Raw genomic sequence first — 14,074 nt, forward strand, 5'->3', positions numbered from 1 at the left:
TTCTACATGCTGAGCAGATAATCCAAGAAATTGGGCTGAACAAAGAAGAAAGGGGAATCAGGACGGGAAGACGAGGAGATACATCAACAACTTGTGGTATGTGGAGGACATAGCTTTGCTTGCTTAAAGCAAACGCTCTCTAGGGCATTTTCCAGGGAACGGATGGTGCCATCTGTTAAGGAGTTGTGCTGCTAACACAAGGCACACCTCCCTAGTGCTTTGAATCTACTGTGGCTCTACTGGAAAAAAGAGAGCCATTCCCCACACTGTTTACAGCCTCTGAAAACCCACGGGGAGATCAGTGATGAGCAGATACGAATGCAGGGAGTTATTTTTATAAAGCATATCTATTCCATTGGATTACTACTAGTCAGAACTGATTTGATGGAAACAGATGGGTCTATCTATGATATCTATGATTATAAACTCATTTTGGAAACTGGATGGGGTCTTTTTGTTGTTATTTCTATTACATCTGTATGCGGAGCAAATCAAGAAACTAGACTATATGAAGAATGAGGCATCAGGATTGGAGGAAGCTGACATAACATTGCTTGTAGAAAGTGAAAGAGACTTGAAACACTTATTGAACATCAGAGATTGTAAACTTCAACATAGATCACATTTTAATATCAGGAAAACAGAAATCCTCCCCACTGGACCAATAGGCAACATCATGATAAATGGAAAAAAGACTGAATTTTTTACCAATTTCATTCTACTTGGATCCACAGTAAATATCCATGGTAGCAGCAGTCAAGAAATAAACAGACATAATCACTGGGCAAATCTGTAAGCAAGGATCTCTTTAATGTGCTAACCAGCAATGATGTCAGTTTAAAGTGAGCCTGAGCCAAGTGCTGTTTTCAATTGCTTCTTATGTATCTGCAAATTGGACAATAAATAAGGAGGACCAAAGAATAACTGATGCCTTTCAATTGTGTTGGAGAAGAGTACTGAACATACCACAGACTGCAAAAAATAACAAACCCGTCTTGGAGGGAATGCAATAAGGATGCTCCTTAGGGGTAAGGATGGCAAAACTTTACCTCACATACTTTGAGCATGTTGTCAGAGGGGCCAGTCCTTGGAAAAAGACATCTTGTTGAAAAAGATAGATCAGAGAAAGTAGGAAGACCCTCAACAAGATGAACTGACACCATGAATGTAACCATGACCTCAGGATATAGAGAAGGGACTGAAAGCACCGTACAGAGATTTAGGATACCGTGGAGGATAAAGCAAGGTTCAGATCTGTGTTCAAAGGGTCATTAAGAGCTGACTCAGAGGCACCTAACAACAACACTGGTATAGAGTGTGTCTTAAGTCAGCTTCTTTTTCTTTTTAATATAGCAGAATATTTAATTGTGTCTCTTTCCAAACAATACCCCAAAGTCACATTTAATGATGATTGGCCAATTCCACTGACTGGCAGGCGGCTCTTCCATGAAAGGCTCCCACAGTTGGCACTGTATCATTTTTCTTGCCAAACTTAATTCATTTTCATCCTGAAAAATGAATTCTTCAATTTGTCCACCCTGAAGGTGGTCTTCTAATTTTTTAACATCTGGTTCCACTTTAACCATACTCAGCTTTGCATTTGTAATATCTTCTATATACTTTTAATATTCTGCATTTTTAAGGATTTGCTTGAGAACATCAAGGGTCTTTGTGTATAATATTCTCAGTCTCTCATGTGGACTATCACATACAGCAAACCACACAAGGCCAGTGGTCTTCTTAAAAAGATAAAATTAAGTCAGCCAGCCCAGAGTGGAAGATCCAGGCCACAAGATCACGAAGAAATCTATTTCTAGAAGCTGAAAAAAAGATATGAACCCAGCACTGATGGGAGAGGAAGAGTACGTGCAGTTCCTTAAAGCTGTCACCCTGAATTTGAACTTATAGCCTCCTAAACAGTAACAAAATAAACTTCTCTTCATTAATGAATGCCACCCACTTGCCATATTTCTGTTCTAGCAACACTAGAAATAGTCTTTCTAACCCCAAAATGGCTAACTGAAACACTTTAGTCCATTCCTTAAAATATCTTTGTCTTGCAAGATTAAAATTTCAAAGTGTCATCCTCAAGTGATTTTTTTTATGACCAAGTTATAAACTCCTCAAAAACAGAGTTTACAATGGAAGTGCTGACATCATGTTAACTATTGCTCTGCCAACTGAGCCCAATAATCAAGTCACATTATATTTATGAGGCAGGTAATGTGTGCAGCCATTAATCACAAAGCCATATTGACAGATTCTAAGTTTGTGGCCCAGCAAAATAAATGTTTCCCATTTCTTGCTGCAGTGATACCAAGAATATTTTCTGGCCTTTTTAGGCTTCGGCACTTCTACAGAAAACAGGGGCACATCCTTGAGAAAACATTTCAACACTTGCTGTGGTCAGTTTTTCATATCTGCAATCTCTTGGAGAAGATATTTAATTTTCATAGATAATACGAGAACATTAGTAAAACTACAGCCTTTAACAGAGAAGTACTACAAGTACAAAGTCTATGTTTTGTATGTCTCACTTACACCAACACTGTACCATTGTGATTAATTACCAGAAAGAATACTCCATTACTACATTATAATTCACCATCCCCATATTAAACAATCTAAAGTGTCAGCACGCGGCTTTATGACATCATGTCATTCCAATAATTCTGGTTTACAAGTAAATTCCTATTATACATTAATAAGGGCTGTTGCAGGCTAAACATCTTGCCTCTCTTGTAATGACTGGGTTGAAGGCAATTAGAACAACCAGGTGCAGCGGAGCTGAGTACTCATAAAAGTTTTAAAATTTTACTATTTCCGTTTGAATTTGGGGATGCATTCCAATCAGCCCAAATTTAAAAAGAAGCTATATCCATGTTTTCAGCTGTTCTGAGTTACCGATAACCCCTTCAATATTTCTTTGCTCCTAAAAGCCTGATGATCTAAGGATATCAAGTTTTACCATGATATCATGTACATTTCACAGTTATTCACACTCTCTCTTTCCACGCTCATGTACACACACACACACACACACACACACACACACACACAGTCCAACCTAACAGAGCAGTTCCTTCATTTAAGACTTTCTCGGGCAGCTTAGAGTAGTAAAAGTGATGTATTAAAGAATAAACTTTACTCGCTTTGTTAACATGTTTTTGTTATAATTAGCTTAGGTCAGTAGAGGAGACATCAAATAGAAGTTTTATGTCATAACAGGAGTGATGATTTTTTCCCATAACAAGAAAATAAATTTCCTTCTACAAACTTAAAACACTACATAAAAGGATTAAAATGTGTAAAGACTTAACACATTGGAAACAAGAGAAAAGGTTACCTATGATGACAAAGAGCCTTAGAAGTGGATTACAAAAAAAGAAACAACAATTTCCCCACAGTGGTCTGTACTAAAAGGGTGATGTGCCCTGGGAAATTTTCCTAAGAGAATGATATTAAGAAAACACAAAACCGTTTAAATTATTATATAAATGTTTTTCTTCTCTTTACTCTGAAACTTCTATCAATCAATATAATTTTGTTGTAAGTAATCGTTTTTAATGACACCAAATGACTTATTTGACTATGTATTTTCCACTTCCTCAAGTTCTATGGTCACCCTATATTCTTATAAGTAGTATGCACTAATTGCTAATCTAACAACTATTATCATCCTTCTTGTTGTTGTTTTGTACCATCAAGTCAGAACCTACCCATAGCTGATCCTCCAGCAGGCTTTCAGAGGCCAAAATCCCACAGGAAAGCTGAGTAATTCCTGTTGTTGACTTAAGTAAGGCAGGATCTCACTCTGAGTTCAATAACACTCCAGCTAAAACCATGATAAAAAGTTAACTTGGGAGGGGCAACTTAGTCCAAGGGCTTTTTCAGAAACAGAAAAACATATTCCACTTAATTTCAGCTGGAAAATGGTTAAGTTGAGTCTGAACCAGAATAGACTCCAAAAGTAATCACAAATTCTCATCTTGGTTGTTCGGAATTTTCCTTTTCATGTCCTATTCTTTTTAGAGAACAGTAGCATTTAACAGACTAGAATAAAAGCAGAGTGGCTTAGAACTTCAGAAATATACTGTTTGCATTAATTATAAAATTATTTTTTTTAAAAGTCACAAAAAATGAAGACTTTCTGCATATTTTCAGTCATCTTTTCTTTCTAAAAGATGGATAGTAAGCTTCTGAAAACAATCATTTTACCTTCTATTTAAAAAAACAACCAGGAAGAACACAGAGAAGAGGCCCACTGCATAAACAAGTAGCATGAAAACCTGGCTTCCTCATCTCTTTTTCTTAATGGCTAGTCTCCTAAGGAAGAAAATTTTAAAAGGAAAATTTAGCCTTAATCAGTGGTTTTATATCTTTTCTTTCTCTTCTCTCCCATTTTCCTCATGGGACTGCAAGAGGGAAAAGGAGGTGTTTGATCTCAAGCAATTACTCAAATGTGTGTCTGCTTCTGAGGCACTGTAAAGTCTCGCTGCCAGATTTCCAACTCCATTCATGGCCATTTTTTTCAGATTAGACACTCTGTATTGATAGATCCTTGTAAGTCAAGGGGTCTGAAAACAATACAGCTCAATGACCATATTGCTACCATATAGCCATAGTGCATATGGTTACAATTTTCTCTGAAAGGAGTAATAACAAAGGACATGATAGCTGAGAGCCATTTGAATTGGTATTACGTTCCAGGTTTCATGACTCTTAAAAAGTCTACCTTAACTTTTCTAAGTTTTCTCTTTCTATTGCAAATTCATAATAATTTTGTGAGTCTAAGCTCTTTTGCTATTAAGACCTAATTTTCCAAGTTACCTGTGTCTTAAAAGAAAATTCTCAGGAACAATTATTAAATGCTGTTGGTAGACAACTTCTTGCCATGGAGATGAAACCAGGTTGAAGGTAATTAAACTAGAGGCGCCATTATCAGAGTTCTCTTTCTTTTCCTTAATTACACCAGAAAATCTCAGTCAGCCTCAACTTCAATAGCAGTGCTTCCTGCTGCAGAGATCAAAGTCAGACGTGCCTGTGCCAAAGTCTAGCCACATTCCTTTAGGAGAGTCTCTTTTCCTTCCACTCCAGACCTTATCCTCCCTTTACCCAAAGGTGGGCAGGGCCGTGGGGTTGAGCCTCTGAGCTGCTGCCTCTCTTTTTCTGGGTCTCCTCCTCTGATTTGTCCCTGTTGGAAAACGATTCTATTTTTACCTGTCAAACCATGATTTCATTACATCACTATTTGCATGTTGTCGGCTCATTTCTTTCTTTTTTCAGTGAGTTTTCAGGTGAGCTTAATATGGCCCACAAACTGGACTGGACAGCTTGTGAATGTAAATTAGACACAAGACACTATTGTCAGAATGGGAGCATGTAAATACAGAATGTGGAACCCCAAAAAAGGTTTGGGTTAATTCTGCCATTTATTAGATGTAAAAGAGAACCAATTCCAATGAGGGAGGCAACTACTACCAAGAAGAGATAGAAGCAGAGTGCATTCTTTGGACTTGGGGGTCACTGTGTGGAAAACCTCCCAAAGAAAGACACACCAGAGAGAGGGAGAGAAGGTGATAAGCAGTGGAAGCATGATGGCAAAGATACTGTGACAGCAGAGGAGACAGCGAGGCGTCAGGAGATGGCAAGGGAGGGCACAGTGGATTACCCAGCACTTGAATTACCTAGTGCAGATCATCAATTTACTGATGAGCAACATCAAACAAAAGTTGAAGACAAATCTACAAGAACCAAAATACAGTCTTGAGATTATCCCACCTGAATTAAAAAGCATCTCAAGAAGACATTCAATGTACTGAACATTCATGATATTGCACACCAGACGATTTATGGGAAGACAAGAATATTGTTCATAAAGAAAGCAAAGGGTCACCACAAAGACTGGGGAGAAAGAAAGGACCAAACTGGATGCTAGAAGAGACTCTGAAAATTGCACTAGAATGGAGGGGTCAAATAGAATGTTCTCAGAAATGCTTAAGGAGAGATAAACATGATTTTGAAGGGAAGCTTGAGAAGATAAAGTAAATGATAACGAAATGTGCAAAGAACCAGACAGAGTTAGGGAATGAAAAGAGGAGCGTGACTGGTATTTCTCAAGCAGAAAGAACTGAAGAAAAAAAAATTCAAGCCTCAGGTTACAATAGTGAAGGATTTTATGGGCAAAATCTTGAAGGATGTAGGAAGCATCAAAGGAAGATGGAAGAAATATATGAAGTCACTATAACAAAAAGACTGGGTTGACATGGAACCATTTCAGGAAGTAGCATATAATTAAAAACCAGTGATACGGAAGAAGTTCAAGCAGCACTGAAGGAACTGGCAAAAATTAATGTTCCAGTAACAAATCAGTCTGTTTTGAAGAGGGTGAAACCAAATTTCTCCTTGGAGGCTAGGATTTTGAAACTCTATCTCACATATTTTGGGCATGCGGCCAGGAGGGACCAATCCTTGGAGAAGGACATCATGTTCAGTAGGGTGGAGGGACAGTGCAGGAGAGGAAGACCCCACATGAGGTGGATTGACACAATAACTGGGGCAATGGGGATTTGTCAGAGTTACTGAGACTGGCTCAGGACAGGGCAGGCTTCAGAGCTGTGTACATAGGGTTGTTATGAGTCACAGGTGACTCGACGGCACAAAGCAACAACAATAGATTGAATACCAACTGACACATTTGAAAAAAAAAAGATGTAGCCGTGGATGTGCTTATTAGTCTATGTCAAGAAATTTAGAAGATGCTATCTAGCCAAATGACTGGAAGAGAATCCATATTTGTTTCAAGTCTCAAAAAAAAAGGTGATCCAACAGAATATGAAAACTATTGAACAATATCATTAATATTATATGTAAATATCTTGCTGAAGATTATTAAAAATGGTTAGACATGGAACTGCCAGCAATTCAAGCTGCATTCAGAAGAAGCCACACACAAGGGGCATCACCGCTGATGTCAGATGGATCTTGTGGAAAGCAAAGAACACCAGAACGATGTTTGTTTGTGTTATATTAACTAGGCATCAGCATAGTGTGTATCATACCAAATTAGGGCTAACACTGAGAAGAATAGGAATCCAGAACACTTAATTGTGCTCATGCAAAAACTATACATAGACCAACAAGCTGTTGTCTGAACAGAACAAAGGAATATTATTTGGTTTAAAATCAGAAAAGGTATTCATCTGGTTTGTATCTATTCTCCACACCTTTTCACTTTGTATGCTGAGCAAATCATTCAATAAGTTGGACTTCATGAAGAATGTGACATCCGAACAACATGCCTTATGCACATTACACAACTTTGCTTGCTGAAAGGTCCTCTTAGGAAAGCACCTGAAATACTTGATGCAGAAGGCCAATGACTACAGCTTTCAATATGGATTACATGTCAATACCAAGAAAACAAATCCTCACCACTGGATCAATGGGCAACATCATGATAGAGAAAAGATTGAAGTTCTTAATAAATTGATTTTACTTGGATCCATAATCAACACTCAAAATAACAGCAGTCAAGAAATCAAAAAACCTGTTGCATTGGGAAAATCTGCTATCATGGACCTCTTCAAAGTGTTAAAGAGCAAAGATGTCAATTTAAAATCTAAGTTGTTCCTCATCCAACCTATGGTCTTTTCAATTACTTCTTGTGCATCTATTGAAAATTGGACAATAAGTAAGATTGATAAAAGCAAAATTCATGCCTTTGAATTGTGGTGTTGGAGAAGAGTAGTAAACATACAATGAAGCTGTTAAAAAAACAAACAAACAAAAAACCACCAAAAAACCCTCAGTGCCTTTAAGTCAATCCCAAAGCATACTGACCTTCTCTCCATCAGGTTTCTGGGATTATAAATCTTAAGGGAGGTGACTGCTCATCTTCCTTTCATGGACCTACTGATGGATTTGAACCATCAGAAAAGTATGGCTGTTGGGTTGACAGTGAAATTTAATACAGGCTACACCACCAGAAATCCCTTATAGACCTGTAAGCTTTAGCTAGATTTGGATCTTCAAGAGATAGTATCACAGGTACCCTCAGACTGCCACTGGGTCAATGTCGACCACATGTCAAAGGTCTGGGGTCGATTTGGCAGGGATTTGATTCCAAGAGCCACTGTAGGTGTAGTGGTAAGAAATTGCACTAGCATAAATGGTTCGAATCTATCAGCTGCCCAACGGAAGAAAGATGGGCAATCTCCTCTAGTGCAATTTACTGCCTCTGAAAACTCACTGAAGGGTCTGCTAGCTATGAGTCTGTTAGCTGTGAGTCAGTTCTGATTCTGTGGTACATAACAACATCCCACCTATACAGAGAGTCCACGGCAACTCATTCTGCATCAAAGTAATCTCTTCTGAAGACCACAGCAACTTCTGAGATGAGTCTTATTACCGACACACTATTGAGGAGAATAATGAAGCTTAGCATCTTACCTTCCCCAATTGCCTAAGGCCAGTCATTAGGACCGAAGCCAAGTTAGTTCCCTGGTTTTTCACCACACCACCTCCTCCTCTGTGTGTTCTCTTCTCCTTAAGTCCTTTTCTCGTTCATGGCAGCTTTTTTAAGTTGTCATGTTTAAAATGTAAAACTATTATTTTTTTAATTATTATTAGGAGTAATAATAATATCACTACTTTCATATACATATTTGGAAGTTTAATTTATTTCATTATCCTGAATGCCAATTTTTCATTAAGCTTCACATAGAAGTTCATGTATTCATGAATATTTAGTATTTTCCTGAAAAAGTTTGTGTTCTTTTTTCACAATTATAAAAAACCCACAGTTGTTAAACTAGACATTTATGGGGCATTTTCCCTTGCTCCCAATGTGCTACCATAATAGTATTCACCACCACTAACATTCTCAAAATAGTTAAGATTTTTTAATTTATTTAGGTTTTATTCCCATTAAACCCATGTTCAGAGTAAAAAGAACAAGATTTTACTTTCTTGTATTCTATTAAATTCATTTAAATACTAACCCAGAAAAAAAAATCCAGAATGAAAATCTCTATATAAATTTAAACAGCATATTTAATGCAGTCACAGGGGAAAGTCATTTAATGTAAAATTTGTTTATTCCTTTGGTTTTTAAATATCAGAAAGCGGACTCAACATTCATGCCTATGTCAGAAAAAAAATTAATTTCTTGTTTTAAGTTTTAAATTGGATCCCTGAATTCCATTTACTAGAACTTAAAGGATATATAGCATGCCCAGTAAACCTAAACCTTGTAAAAGCAACTTAGCAGTAACATTCGGTGCAGTCCAAGTGTGGTACTGTGAGATTTTTGATGGGGACAGAGGTGGGCTAGAATGCTTTCATCACAAACCAAGTACATAGCAACTTTCAACTTTCAGAGTAGTTAAGATTTTCGAAACCGTTTTAGATAGTTTCTTTTTCCAGTCACTGAGGGCCTATCTGGTCTATTACAACACTGTGGTTACATATAAAAAAGGGCACCCAGTGGACAGAAGTTAATATCTGGACTACAGACTTTATTTAGTTTCAAATTACTTTTTAAAACCTACTGGCAAAACAATATAAATGCTAATATCCATTTTAGGAGAAAGAAAGCGAAGAACCATGCCAACAAGGCAAACTGGAAGGAGAGGGGGAAATCTAGTCCTTAGAAAGAACATTTCCTGTTATTCCAAAGCTTTGCAGCTCTATTAACTGTTCAGAAAAATGGTAAGCAACTGTAACATTGGGGAAAGAAAATTAAGGAAGGGCGCCTGCTCAAACTACTACATAGAACTTCAGAGATTTCCATTCATATACAAATAGCCAATATGTGCTTTAGTGTAATTTTAATATCTTTATTAAAAACATGTCCCTTGAAAGATTTATGCAAAATAATCTTTTTTCTAGTTATTATATGCATTTGAAGAAAAATATATAAGGGTATCTTACCCCCAGACCATCTATCCTCCCACATGTGTTTCCCCCACAGCGAAAAGGAGTCTGGAGACTGGGCTGTGGAGTGGTATGGAAGGGAGATGGTAAAAGTTGGGAGACCATGCCAATGACCTGGGGAGAAAGCACTGTTAGTATTTTGGGGGTCTCTTTTTAAAAACATTCTTTAATTTCTATTTTTCAGCATTTTAGTCTGACTTACCATCCCCAATCTCTCATCATTCTTTAGAATCTTTTTATTTGTTATTATAAACACACACAAAAAACCTAATTATGGAATAATTTAAAACTTAATTCTCTGGAAAGGAAAAAAAAATCTATTTTTTCATCAGTCACCACTTATATATCATTTTGCTAAACTCAGCCGTGTGCATCAGGCAATGGAGTCTGTGGATTTATTTTGATGATACATCACTAAATTAGCAGGATTCTTTTTCTGATATGTCACTAAGAGGGACATAGCAGTGTCAGAGAACAGGACGTGAGCTCAGTGGTAACAGTGTGCCTGTGTTTCACTCAATTCAGAGGAGCCCTCTGCAACCAGACTGAGGCCCCAGCAATGCTCCTTTCTTCTCAATTGCTCGAGAGCCCCCCTGTGGCAATGCCTGCAACAGGCCAGTGACAAAGGGGTAAGCGGGAAGGGTCAGGAGAAGCAGGGACGAAAGGAATCCAATCTGTGATTAGTGTTGAACATACTCTGGTCCTCTCAGTAGTCCCTACACTCATTAAAAGTTTATCAAGTGCTACACACACTTCTTAAACGTGGAGCCACCATTGGGGAGACCAAGGTCCTGGTTCCAGTGGAACTCGCAACCTACTGAAGAGAGATACAGACAGAAACACAAAAGAAATGTGAACATGTATCCAAGGGAGTTAATACCAGACAGTGATAACTGTCCCTGTGTCACAGAGGTGGAAAAAGTAAAATGTCAGAAAATATGGTAGAACTCTGAAATATGAGAATTTTTTTTAAAAAACAAACAACAGTCTGGTGGCTTTATGGCAAGAAGCTGCACTGCAATCGCAAAGGCATACAGTTCGAATCCACCAGCTGCTCTGCAGGAGAAGGATGGGCAATCTCCTCCTGTGCAATTAACTACCTTTGAAAACCTGCTGCAGGGTCCGCTATGGGCCGGTTCTGACTTGACAGTACACACAACAAACAGTAACACCACCTTTTGCAAATACAAGTCTTCTGTTTACTCTGTGAAAGATAGACTTGTGGAGTTTTTTTAGGTTTATTGTTTGTTTGTTTGTTTTTTAAAGAGAGAGTAAAAAACCCAAAACCCAATAGATGGCTGGCTGTCTATGTACTATCCACATTACTAGCTTCCATGACTATACACCCCAAATGCTCCCCAGGGCAGGTTATCTTCAGAACAAAGGCTACATTTGCCAGCTCCAAGACCCAAAGCTAGCATGTGGCAAAAAGACCTGAGAGGCCGGTCTGAACTGTTCATCAGAGGTCACAGTCTTTGCAAGCCCCACACTGCCTCCTCTGTGCCCCACTGTGCCCACAGGGTGCAGTGCAAAAGGCCTCTATGGTCCTGGGTTTCATTTCTAGAAATACGAGCTAATTTTGTGATGTTACACAGAGGGAGCTCTAGTGGCTTAGCAGTAAGGAATCACACTGCCAATGCAAAGGTGTGCAGTTTGAATCCACCAATTGCTCTGTGGGAGAAAGATGGGCAGTCTATTCCCATGTGATTTATTGTCGCTGAAAACCCACTGGAAAGTCACAGTTCCTACTCGACGGGTCAGTTGCTACTCAACAACACAAGGTAATAGTTTCTAGTTCACCATAAGCTGAGAAGCAGCTACTTGTCTTACGGGAAAAAAACCCATTAGACATAGAACATTTGGAAAGTTCTGGAAGAAGGAACTACGGGCAAGCTGACCCAAAGGCACAAGGGTGTCTCCTCCACCCCCACCTTCTTCCCATTTCTGCTCATGGTATTTCTATGCTGCCTTCTTTCTTTCACTGCTCTTCTACTTTCCATCCAAGACAGAAAACAGTAAAGAGATTTGAAGCTATACCAAGTAAAAAGGGCATCATACAGAGGTGCTCAGTCCTTTTTCTATGGTTTGGCTTAACATGTAGCACTCTGCCAGTGTCCCCAAAGGTCGTGGCATCTCCCAGTTTGAGAAGCTCCCTTAACCCACACAGCATCCAGACTGCACTTCAGACTAGTTTTCAAAGCTCCACTCAATCTCTTTCATCTTATTCCCACAGTGCCTCAGTTTCATCCAAGCACATCTCCCTACTTTACACTCAACATGCCATACTCATTCTAGACACCAGCCCAGGCCAGTCTAATACCTCAGGCACCTTTCTTTCCCACTCCCCACCCCCACTAGTTTATTTACAAAATTCAAATGCCTTGTTTTCAAGAACAAATTCTTTCAATTTCCCTCACTCTTCCACCCATCAAATTGTACAACCCCATGATCAATCCCTCCTTCCCCCTGCACATCTTTATCCCTCTGCTTCAAACCTCTCCCACCCCTCCTGGATCCTTATACTTATTCTAAAATAATGGTCTTATACAATATTTGTCTTTGTGGAACTGAGTTAGTTCACTCAGCATAATGCTCTCCAGTCCCTCCCAAATTAGGTAATAATTTACAAAATCATTGCTCCTGTGTGCTGCATCGTATTCCATTGCGTGAATGTACCATAATTCCTCAACCAATTCGTTTATGGCTGGGCATCTGGGCTATTTCCACGTTCTTGCAATGGTGATTATTATACCATTGCTGCTATGAACTTTGGTGTACAAATCTCAGATTGTCAGGCACCTTTCTGTGCCTTTGTGCTAATTCTCAGCCTACCTGTCCTCTCCCCACAGCCCCTGCCACCTTCCTTCATATAATGACTGACTGTTCTCTTAAGATCCTAAGAGAGAGAACTATGTAAGATTCTAAAAAGGAGGTATGTGCAACACAACCAAACACGGCCTGGTTTGTGCCATCCTCATAACTGCTGCTGGGCCTGACCTTACTGTGGCAGACACAGTGGATCAGTCCATCTTATGGAGGGTCTTCGTTCCCCCCTCCGATTCTCTACTTTATCAAGCATGATGAACCAGATATTGGACTTTCTTCCTAATCATGAATAACTTTATGTATTTAGAACTACTTTAAAAACTCTAAAATCTTCACAAATAATGTACTTTAAGTATCCAAGGAATAAAATAAATAAAAGGGAGATGTGATCATGAGCAGAACTTGGGAGTGAAGCTGCTACAGAAGCAGAAGGTGGGGCTGTGGCTGCTTTCAGAGCTGGAGAAGACCATCATCATGAGGAGAGGCCACCTGGTCATTAGTTGTCATTGGTAGTTTTGGAAGTGAAGAAAAAAAAATTACAGGTAAAAGGTAAAAAAAAAGAATGATAGGATACAAAAGACATAATTCTCAGGTGATCTCCAGGAAGGCCTGGACACTCAGCGGGCTCACTAAACTTAATAATGACCCTTATTTTACTCTTTTGTTATAAAATCAATGCAAACGCTCAAGGATATAATGTTTAAAAAGCATTCCTACCTACTGAGCTAAAGAAAACATTTGCCATCTAATTAAATACAGGAATGGGAAGTGAGGGAGAAGAGAGTAAAAATAAAAAATAAGTTGCATAACAGGAAAGGCAGTGAAGTAAAAGGGGTTGATTAGACATTGTGATTCATTGATTTCATTAATCAATGTTAATACAAAATTAAATCATGCATTTTAAGTGAATTAATGCAAACATTCATACATGGACTACACCTCTTACACAGTATCATGCAGAGAGAACAAACAAGAAAAGAAAATTCATTAAATAAAACTGCAGCTCAAAAAAGCTCTGTAAAAATTATTTTCCTACTTAAAAATTGTCAACAAAAGTTTATTTTAAAAGTTTTTAATTTTTAATTTGTGTACTTACAAGATCATTAACTGACTAACCTTATTAAGGAAAGTATAATTTTTTTGTAGATTGAGGTTTTTGTTTTTTTTTTTTTTTCTTTCTAATTGTGTCTGGAATACTTTTGCTTAATCATTTGGGCTTACTGTTTGTGGGAGTATTTTCTAAGTAACTCTCATCACATTGTTTAATTTTAGTGTAATCAAATTTGGTGAGTTTAGAAGTACCTAATAATAT

At 38.3% G+C, this 14,074-nt stretch overlaps 1 protein-coding gene and 1 pseudogene across 1 annotated transcript in view; both read right to left on the reverse strand.

Moving 5' to 3' along the window:
* JAZF1 (JAZF zinc finger 1) overlaps positions 1–14,074 on the reverse strand; it is a 499,696-nt gene that overhangs the window by 329,657 nt on the left and 155,965 nt on the right. The gene's annotated exons all lie outside the window — the stretch shown is intronic.
* Positions 1,362–14,074, reverse strand: part of LOC102854872 — a 105,260-nt pseudogene continuing 92,547 nt past the window's right edge.

Source organism: Elephantulus edwardii, unplaced genomic scaffold, assembly GCF_000299155.1.
Source record: "Elephantulus edwardii isolate Elephantulus edwardi_28Jun2011 unplaced genomic scaffold, EleEdw1.0 scaffold00182, whole genome shotgun sequence".
Classification (NCBI taxonomy): Eukaryota; Metazoa; Chordata; class Mammalia; order Macroscelidea; family Macroscelididae; genus Elephantulus; species Elephantulus edwardii.